Below are 9,561 nucleotides of genomic sequence, written 5' to 3' on the forward strand. Positions count from 1 at the left end.
AATACTAATGTATTTATTACTTTTTTAACAGGTTTAGCAGTATTTGGGATCAGACAATATGTCCAATATAGCTTAAGTAAGATTAGCCTGATCAAATAAAGTCAACATGTTTTTTTTATTATTATTCATTTTCATTTCTCTTTTCTTGTTTTGGACATTCCTGTGCAGCTACGATGATCTTCTGCTGCCATCCTGTGGTGAAATGAAGCATAGCCTTCACTACAGTTGGATATATCATCATCTTCATGCATCTGTTAAGGACATGGAACCAGCCAAGCCAATTCTCTGAATGATACTTTAGACTGAACAAAACAGTTGATTGAAAGCATGAAAATTCACTGTAAAATTAGCTTATTATTTGTCATGTGACACACATGCAGCATGGCATGCTGGGAGCTTGGTGCCATCTTGTCTGGAACAATCTGATATCCTCATTGCCTGATTAGATTAAGCGTGAGTGAATAAATGCTTCACTTGGAACTCTCAGATCTGGTGGAGAATGAGAGTGTTGGAAATAAAAAGGAAGAAGAAGGGATTCCTCTCTGGAAGACATTAAGCAACGATGTTGGGCGAGGCGAAATTGACCAAGTTATGTTCTTTTTTCAAATTAATTTAATCAATTTTTGTCTAAAAAAATAAAATGTAGACTCTAATTGACATTATTATTTGATAATTTGAAGAAAAAAATGTTTGGGATAGGCCCAAATTAACCTTAATTAGTTACTAACCAGTATAAAAATATGAATAGTCACATGTATAAATTGCTTTAACCTTTTTCATGTCTATAAATAAACAATTTTATGGTATATTTATGGATATATATATATATATATATAATATTTACTTTTGTTGCCATGTGAAGTTTTTATTTTGTAATTGATTAAAATGAGTTTGACTTATTGGAGCTGATATGAATGTTTTAGCCATCTACGGTTGGTCCTAAACATACACTATATTAAAAAAAAAAAATAACAAACAAACAAAACAAAAAAAACGCATTGGCTCACCCATCCAGATGATCAGAATCAGGTGTCCTAATCAGTTGGCTTGACCACATGATATATTTATAGGTATAAAATCAAACCCTCAGGCATGTAAACTGTTTTACAAACAGTAATTCAAGCATTGAACTGTTATAGGATCCCACGTATGCAACAAATCCAGTCGTGAAATTTCCTAAGTATTCCACCACGTACGCAACAAATCCAGTCGTGAAATTTCCTAAGTATTCCACAGTCAACTGTCAGCTCTATCATAACAAAATGAAAGAGTTTGGGAACAACAGCAACTCAACCACCAAGTGGTCGACCATGTAAACTGGCAGAGAGGGGTCAGCAGTCAGTTGCTAGAGAGCTCCAAACTTCATGTGACCTTCAGATTAGCCCAAGTACAGTACGCAGAGAGCTTCATCCATGGGATTCAAACCACACATCACAAAGTACAATGCAAAGCGTTGGATGCATTGGTGTAAAAAGTGCCACCACTGGACTCTAGATGCCTTCTCCGGAGTGATGAATCACACTTTTCTCTCTGGCAATCTGATGGAGCAGTCTGGGTTTGGAGGTTGTAGGGGAACAGTACAGTTCAGACTGCATTGTGCCAGGTGTCAAATTTGGTGGAGAAGGATTGATGGTTTGGGCTGTTTTTTTCAGGAGCTTGGTTCCAATGAAAGGATTTGTCTTGAATCCCATAAAACACCTTTGGGATGAATTAGAGCGGAGACTGAGATCCATACCTTCTCCACCAACATCAGTGTGTGACCTGACCAATGCACCTTTGGAAAAATGGTCCGAAATTCCTAGAAACACACTCCTCAACCTTGTAGGCATCTTTCTCAGAAGAGTTGAAGCTTTAATGACTGCAAAAGGTGGACCGGCATCACATTGAAATCCATGGGATAGGAATGGGATAGCACTTCAGTTCACATGAGTCAGGAGTGGAGCATATCCCAGCTACTGTTAGATGAAGCTATGTTAGATGTTAGATGGTAGCCTACACCTTGGATAGTTTGCTATTCCACAGCAGGACCAGGTATCCTCACTGTTTGACTTTAAGGAAGTTGAAACACATTCAAATAATCTCAACACTGAGCTAAAAGAGCACCAGAAAGTTAGACATTTTGGGCAGTTTCCCCGATTATGTCAACTGTATGTACATTTTTATTGTAAAAAGAAAGAAAGAAAGAAATTGTGGTTTGTTCAACACCATTCCACTTTGATACCATTACCACAGATAAATACTATAGTACATATATATGTTACTAAAGCAGGAGTTTAGCCCTTGAAGGTTGTTGCCTTGCCTCTTTTCCACTGCCTCTTTTTGGAGGACCACACCTGACACAGGTAAGCAGCAGCATGTAGGGCAGAAATCGCTCAAAAGAATCAAAAGACATGACACTCACAGTTGTCTAGTTTGTCTTATTCAGCTTTAACCTGACTTTGAAATGTCTGATTCTGTCTCAAATACTCTCAAAAGAAGTCAGCCTCATTTGGTTGTTAATTTTCCTCAGGTTTGTAGATAAGTAAAGCAAATAATAGTTTGCAGTTTTCTACCTGGCACAAAATCTTTATCAGATAAATAATGCTGATAATGATTATAGTGAAACATTGCAGAAAAAATATAGAAGTTTTTGTGGTTAGGACTGTGTGTGTATTTTGTGTTACACACTGGTCATGTCTGTTTGGGTTTAGGCCTTTCCTTTAAACTCTTTTAGGGTCTTTTGATGCTGTAGGTCATAATTAGATAACTAATATACATTTATTGTAGATGTCTACTGTACATCTCAGACAACTCCATTCCGTTACTCTAGCAGATATCTGCCAAAGTGTTCTGAAAGGTTTCTGCATATAGAGGTCTACTACACATCTACCTGTAGCCAACTAATCTTGAGATATTTTAGATGGGTATTAGAGTACCTCTTTAAACTAGCTAAAACAATAAATGCTGAAATATCACATCCATCAGATCATCTTCAATACATTCCCAATCCATCTTGGTGTCACAAGGTTGTTGGTGCCAACCCAGCTATTGTTGGGTAAAACAGGAGTACAACCTGAATAGGTTGCCAGTCTGCTGTGGGGCCACACACTCACCCACCTATGGGGGAATTTAGAAATGCCAATTGCATACTTTTGAAACTTTAGGATTAAGTTGGAGATAACCCATACATGTGCAAGAGAACAAGCTAACTTGACACAGAATTGTCCCAGTTGGGATTTGAACTAGAGTCCTCTTACTGCACTTGGTTTGCAACTAGTAATAATAATAAAAAATTCTAGATTCCAAAGAGTAGAAAACATTTCTACTAATATAGGTTAAACAATATTAGAAAATTGCATCAAAGCAACATCTAAGATATATGTGCAACTTCATACGTGAACAGCATTTTCATTCATGAGAATTAAAACAGAACATCAAATTTTTTAACAATCCTACAAATCAAAACCCAGCTTGGTACATTTTAAACAGAAAAATCCCCTAAAGCAGGAGTCTGCAACCTGAGGTTCCACAGTCACATGTGTCTCTTTTAAACCCTCCATTGTGGCTCTTTGACTTTGAAGAATAATTGTGACAGTTTGAATAAATAATGGTGTTGTAGTTTTGGATCATTTGTTTAAGTAAATTAAGGCTTAAGTTTTTAACTTGTCATTGAACAAAATTATAGTCTAGTTGCTGTTCAGAGGCAAAGTTTTTAAAGTATTTACATGCATAGATTAGGAAAAAAGGGTTTTTCTAAACAGGAAGTGGAACTTTGTAGTTTTCACAGGGCTTTGGTTAGTTAGTAAATAACACAAATGGCTCTATTATCATTAAAGGTTGCAGACCCCTGCTATAAAGTAGTAATGTAGATGTCAACAGAAACAGGGTGCAAAAAACTGGCGACCTGTTCAGTGTGTACACCACCTTTGCCTAACAACAGCAGGGTTGGCTCAAACAATCCTGACATAAATAATGCCTCATTTCCACTGAGCGGTCCAGACCAGACTTGAACAGACCGGACTGGTACTTTGAGTGTTTCCATTATAAAATGGACCCATTAAGCATGACTGACTTGTACCATTTTCGGTCCCCCTTTGCCTGTAGGTCCATAGAAAAATGGAATGGACCAGTTAGCTACTGTCATCACACGATGAAATCCATTGATTGGTGGAAAGGTATTATGACAAAAGCCACAAGGGCCGATGTTTCCAAACATTCAGTTGTTGTTTTTAACTCAGTTGCAAATAATATTAAATTCTTTGTATATACAAAATACAAGAACTCAAATGTGAAAAAAAGGACCTGACTCACGATCTCTATTGTTGTTGCCATTACCTTTCGCATGCGCCTTGATAGTCCAAAACTCAACGAAAACGCTTGCTTGAATTACCCAAACCATTTTAAACCGGCTAGGAGAGGACCAGTCCGGTCCGGACTGCTCAGTGGAAACACGGCATAAAGGGATTCAGCATCTTCCAAAGACGAATGGATGGATGTAAAATTGCAGTATTTATTTTTATATCCAGTTAATGTTTTAAAATGTAATATAGAACCTTGTTTCCACTGAGCTGTCTGGTACGGTACGATTTAGAATGGACCAGGCAATTCAAGTGAGCGTTTTCACTCAAAGTTGGACCATCAAGGTGGATGCGGGGTGAAGCCAAAAACAACAACAATGGAAATCATCCAGCAGCTTGTTTTTTTTCTGTTTGTCTTTTGGTACTTTGTATGTACAAAGTGTTTAATGTTGTTTGAGAGAAGATTGCAGGCAGTGAATAGGGACACAGTCACTTTGTATTGTCATAATAATCTTCCCCAAATCATTAGGTTTCAACAGCAGCTACAACCAATGGATGTCCAAAAATTGTACTGTTTGGTCCAGCTCAATGTGTTCATGGTATAATGGAAACGCTCAAAATATCAGACTGAACAGCAGACATCTACAATAGGTGTATTAGTTATATAATATACATCTTGTGCCTGGTGGGAAGAAACGAACCCAAATTGTTTGCTTACAATGTGCAATGCATGATGGAACTGTCTGTGGAAAAATCATCTGCCAGAAATTCAAACAGTAATATGCAATAGGCCTCTAAGAATCCATGACTATCAAATGCATAATGCAGACCTCTAGATGTAAACATTAAAAATAATCATGATTTAAATATCTAACAGATCTGCCGTGCCTGGTGGGTCAAACCAAAAAAAGAAATGCTTGTGACTTTTTATCTTAATTGAAACACATGTTACTATGTTAAATGTACTTAACGTTCTATTAGCAATTTGAAATAGAATGAAACTTTATTGAAAACACCAAAGCTGACATTACCTTGTTACTAAAGCCCTATTAAAAACATTAAATATACACTTAAAAAAAATTAACAAGTGTCCAGTGTCTATGATGTCTTTAATTTTAGCCAAACAACCAGGCAGCAGTCCATAGTTTATACTGCTAAAAATCGAATCTTTCTACATTGCTACAATGAATTCAATTATTTGCTCATTTTAACAAACTTAATTGTGAGTTGAATATATAGCTACTTGGAGCACATGTCGGAGTGCCTTAAAAGTGCAACAACAAGCTGCTTCTCTGTGTTTGCTGCAGTCTGACCAGTAGAGGCATAGATTTGTGCAGGAGATTGACATTTCCAGAGAAACTAGCACTTGATGCACTTCAACTTACGGTATTGGTGTTCATAGTCTTGAAAAAAGAAATCTTTGAATGACTCCTTTTTTTTAGCATGATTGTAGTTTAACACCATTGGACTGAAGATTTAGATTTAGGAGTTGGGAAAAATAGGGCTTCGTATGGAAAACTACAGTTATCTTGCACCTTTCTTGTGAGCTACATGGTGTGTAGTGGTTAGCACTCTGGTCTCATAGCAAGAAGGCCCTGTTTTGAATCACAAATGTTTATGTGTTGAGTTTGCATGTTCTTGTTGTGTTTGCTTGGGATTTTTCTGGGAACTCTGGCTTCCTGCCACAGTTCAAAGACATGCTTCATAATTTAATGGATGAATATAAATCGTACATATGTTTCTGAGTGTCTTTGTGATTGTGCAACCCTGCAACAGACTACTTTACCCAGACCCTGCCCTACAGTTGCTGGGATGGGCTCCAACAACCCATGACCCTGAAAGGGATACAATACGTTCAAAAAATGGTAGGATGGACGTTTCTTGTATGAGACATCTATTTAAGAAAATAAGGTTAAATACAAAAGTAATATTATTTTTCTGGTAAAGTTTGGACTATTTTTGCAGCCATTTATATATGAATTGATATTATTTTCTAGGTGGGGGGTTGGAAACATCTGGCTTCCTGGATGTCAAATGGTCAAGGCAAACAGTGATAAGTACTGATACACACTACACAGAGGTTTAAAGAGATCAGCCTGTGTGAGGATCTTTTCGGCATCTCTTCCACCTCCTCAGTCAAACAGATCTGATGAGATGCCTGTGTTTCAAAAAGTATTTGAACATGTTTCCGCAAGAACCACAGTCTATCAGGCCTCCAGGACTTTTCGGCTTTTCTGGACTTCAGTTTTAATAAGCTAGTTTTCTCAAATGTTTGCTCTTTTATGGTTATTGATCACCCTTTGATGTTTTTGATATTTACCTTTACCCGGTAACAGAGTCTAAAACTCAGATTTTTCTCTCTACTATTTTTGAGAAACCAACGAAAAATAAACAACATATGACACTGTAGTCTCTGTGTGTAAATCAGAATAGTAAGTTATACAGTTAAAATGTGAGATTATATTTATGCTTTAGACCTAAGGACAGCTGACCTTAACTGTGAATTTCCTGCATATTTTTAAAACTTTGGCTCTACTTTCTGTCATCATAGCCAACTATTTGCTGGTTAAAGTTGTGATATATGTAAAACATTTGTCAGTATTTGAGATTTCAAATAGTGTATTTAAATATTCTTTATAATACTGTACTTAATATTACTTAATATTTAATAGTGTCTTGTGTCTGTATGGATAAAAGTTAAAGTGTCTATTTTTGATTAAGAGTAACAATTGAGTTATTTACAAGTGGGTGGGGATGTATGTGTATGTTTATGTATTTTTCAATCAGTGTCATGACTAATTTGATATATAAAATTGATATATATTTCTGTTTGTTTTGTTTTGGATCACTTAAAATAAACCATTCCCAAATCCTAATCCATAATCTGTAGTGTTTTAAAAAATATCTTTGTACTTCAACACGTTGACACACAAACGTCATCCAACTCTGCACAGCCTTTTAAATAATGATGTAGCATTGAATTCAAATAATGTATGGAGCCCAATTTTAATTCAACTCTGTTCACATTTTTCCCCGGTCAAATAAACCTCAAATGCTAATTTAAGAAGCAACAATAAAAAAGAAAATAAAACTTTGACCAGGTTGCTTAACACCAAAAAAGTTTGTAAGAGGGTAGTATGATCAAGTGTGCATCCACACAGGCTCCTCTCCTGAGAGTCAGTCATAAACACAATGCTTCAGGTTTATTGACAACCGCCTTACTCTAAGATTACCTATCACAAAAGACTGCTTAACCTTTGCCCTAACCCTACCAATAATCCAATTCTGACTCTAAAATTCCAAACAGATGGCAAAGCTGTAAGGGCTAGATCAAATGTCCTCACAACTGCGAATGTCCCCAGAATGTCACTCAGGTCTCAATGGCTGGTCCTCAGAGTAATTAAAACAGGTTCACTCGCTCAAACACATGCTAGCCGTCAAAAATACAGCTTTGCATTAAATTATATACATTTTAAAGCCAATCAATACCAATCTTAAAATTAGGCATTTGCATTGGATTCCAAACACTATAAACCAGGCAGACAAGTTCAGCTTTGGGGCTCACAGAGTTTAAAGGCTGATCACATATGGGAACATTTTAACAGATAGGTTGGTCTGGGGTTCTTAATGATTGGCTAATTAACCAGCTGTTTGTGAACAGCATTGTTTTTAATGGAGTCACCAATAGATAAGATGGTTGCACCAAAAAAGAGGGTGGCTGTTATTACAATTTTGGGTCAACTTAGTTTGTAACATCATTCACAAGTAAACCCCTTTACTGATACGCAAAGAGGACATGTGGAAACGGCCGCCCCAGACACTACTCCCATTCTTTGAATGTTAGGTGAAAGTGTCCAAACTGCATTGATTCTTTTGAGCAGGATTATGACTGATCCCCAGATTCCATCCAGATGGTTAAAAGCGTGAAAGATGGGCAGGTTGGAGTTTGCTTTCATCTCTGATTTTGTCACACAGCCAGGCAACAATCCAAATTCCTAGAGATATGGTTGAATGGTCTTTAGTTTGTCTCGTTGACCCAACTTACCTCATTTAAAAAACAACGTATGCTATAAAACAGGGTTATTTGGACAGGACTGTCAAGCCTACCCTGAGGTTCTGCCACAGAATGAACTATTTATGACAGTCATCAGATGGAAATATTACATTTTGGCGAAGCACAAATAAAAACAAAATAAAAGCAGACCACGATCTTCTAAGTATAGATCTTGAGAAAAATTAATTATTGATTATTAAAAGGCATTTAGCATTTAATTTATGATAAATTTAAGTTTGTAAGATTTTTGTAAAATTTTGTTAACAAATTAAATATTAAACTCAGAGTAACCTCCAAACTGTAACTGATACTTTATTGGAAATCGAAACTTCAAAAATGGTTGTTAAACCTAAACTGGTTTGATACCCATTTTGTTCCTTTAAGCTTTCTGAGTTATTGCCAATACCATCCTCCAACCAGACTATTTAATGATATGTTACTTGCAAAATAGTGATCCTTAATAAATCAATCAATCTACCAAGAGCCATAAAAACGTTTTTATTAACATTTTTTCATGAATGATTGCTACTGATACTAAAAAGAACAATTTACTAAAATGTTATAACACAACCACAAGAGTTGACAAAATGATTTTATCTTTCTAAATGTCAAACAGTTTACAAATAAAAGATTAATTTACTGGTGAGACGTAAAAAAACTATTTTGAATTGTGAGACTTCTTTTGGTAGACTGCAAAAGTGGTAGATCATAAGAGGAATAAAGAGAAAATATTAGGAATCTAGCCCAGGATCAACAAGCTTTTTTATTTTTTTTATGTATTTATTCATTTATTTATTTTATTTTTGTTCTCAGCAGTTTAAATATAAAGCATCTGTTTATTGCAGAAGTCCAGCAAGTATTAGTATAGGAAGTAATGGAGAAAGGCCAAGCAAAAATGGGACAATTTATGGAAAATATTTGAAAAGTCATATTTTTATTTGTTAATTTTTTCCTTCCATATTTTTCGTTAGCCTAAAATGATCCTTTTTTTCTGCTGGTAATACTGTCACAAATTTAAATGTGCAACAAGTACTGTTAGCGCTGTGCAAGTGAACAACCACAAACCCTTACACAATGAACGTTCATGGTGGTGCCACTGATTCAGCATTAATTTAAACAAAATGACAAGTTAACACCCTTGCACCCCCTGCATTATGACCAATGGCTTCTATTATATCCGTAGAACTCAAAATTAGAAAGCTCGGGTGTTTTAAAGCCTTTCCAGAATTT

The sequence above is a fragment of the Oryzias melastigma genome, linkage group LG13, assembly GCF_002922805.2.
Source record: "Oryzias melastigma strain HK-1 linkage group LG13, ASM292280v2, whole genome shotgun sequence".
Classification (NCBI taxonomy): domain Eukaryota; kingdom Metazoa; phylum Chordata; class Actinopteri; order Beloniformes; family Adrianichthyidae; genus Oryzias; species Oryzias melastigma.